Consider the following 1,538-nt stretch of genomic DNA (forward strand, 5'->3'; position numbering starts at 1 on the left):
AATCCCGCATTGCTTCTCCATTATTCCCATCCATTCTCCAGCCTCTGGCAACTATTTATCTCCTTTTCGTCTCTATGAATTTGTTCCTGCTAGACTTTTCACATAAATGTAATTATACAATGTTCAGTCTGTGGTGTCCCCCTTATTTTGCTAAAAACACTGAGAATCATGCTTTCATAGCCCATTGGTGTTATGACACCTATCAGCTTTCATTATTTTTAATGGCCAAATCATATTTCATTGGTGGCTTTGACTTGATTAGCATTTGAGTTAGCTTTACTTTTTTGACTAATATTAGTGGTGCTAATATGAATATCCACGAACATGTTTTCATGAGAACATAACTTTTCATTTGTCTGGCATAGCTGGTAGTAGAACTGTTGGATCATGGGTTTGTGGGGAACTATTTGAGATAGAGCCACATGAAGAATTATGCAAGAAATGGGACACACTAATTGAAACATGAGCTGTCTCTTACATTGTTGCCCAGACTGAGGAAAGAACTTAAGCAATGTCTGTTGGACTGGATTCAAGTTCAGGGATAACCCTAACCAATTCACTCTTCTAGACAGCCTGTACTATAAATAGTTATTCCTGTTGTAAAAAGGTGTATAATTTCTTCTGGTAGCCAGAATATCTATAGAATGAGTCTGAAAATATATGCTTACTATTGGAAACGTTACAGAGGATAACCCATCTCCCCCCCAAAAAAAACCCTACCTTAGATTTTCTCAAATACATTTTTCTTTCAACAATAAGAAAAAAAAAACACTTCACAAATTTGAGTGTCATTCTTTTTTTTTTTTTTTGCCAGTCCTGGGCTTGAGCTCAGGGCCTGAGCACTGTCCTTGGATCTTCTCAAGGCTAGAGTTCTACCACTTGAGCCTCAGCATCACTTCCGGCTTTTTTCTATGTATGTGGTACCGAGGAATTGAACCCGGGTCTTCGTGCATGCTAGGCAAGCACTTTAACCACTAGGCCAAACTCCCGGCCCTTGAGTGTCATTCTTGTGCAGGGCCATGCTAATCTGATCTGCATTGTTCCAATTTGAGTATATGTGCTGTCAAAGTGATTATTCAAATATATTCTTAAGGAGACTTGGCCCACTTTGGCTAATCTTAAAAGTTTATATTCTAAAACTATAAATAAAAATATTAATCCTTGGGGTCGGGAGTTTTGCCTAGTGGTAGAGTGCTTGCCTAGCATACACGAAGACCCGGGTTCAATTCTTCAGTACCACATACATAGGAAAAAGCCAGAAGTGGTGCTAAGGCTCAAGTGGTAGAGCTTTAGCCTTGAGAAAGCCCAAGGACAGTGCTCAGGCCCTGAGTTCAAGCCCAGGACTGGCAAAAAACAAAAAAATAAAAAATATTAATCCTTTCAATTAGCGGATGGTGTTTTAGTTAAGTTCAAAAGATAGTAGAGATCATATATGTGCTATTTTTTATACCAGTCCCCCCAGCCAGTCACCAATAGCTCACAGCCATCATGAGACTGAGATCTAAGGATGTCAGGTCAAAGCCAGCCTAGACAGGAAA

General features: G+C 39.3%; 1 non-coding gene across 1 annotated transcript; it reads right to left on the reverse strand.

The window, feature by feature from the left end:
* Positions 1-969: 969 nt before the first annotated feature.
* Positions 970-1,076, reverse strand: LOC150057765 (U6 spliceosomal RNA). The gene has a single exon (XR_016536953.1). It is a non-coding gene; the product is annotated as a U6 spliceosomal RNA (small nuclear RNA).
* Between the last annotated feature and the right edge of the window lie 462 nt (positions 1,077-1,538).

This window comes from Megascapheus bottae, chromosome 10, assembly GCF_031878675.1.
Source record: "Megascapheus bottae isolate mThoBot1 chromosome 10, mThoBot2.hap1, whole genome shotgun sequence".
NCBI classification, from domain to species: domain Eukaryota; kingdom Metazoa; phylum Chordata; class Mammalia; order Rodentia; family Geomyidae; genus Megascapheus; species Megascapheus bottae.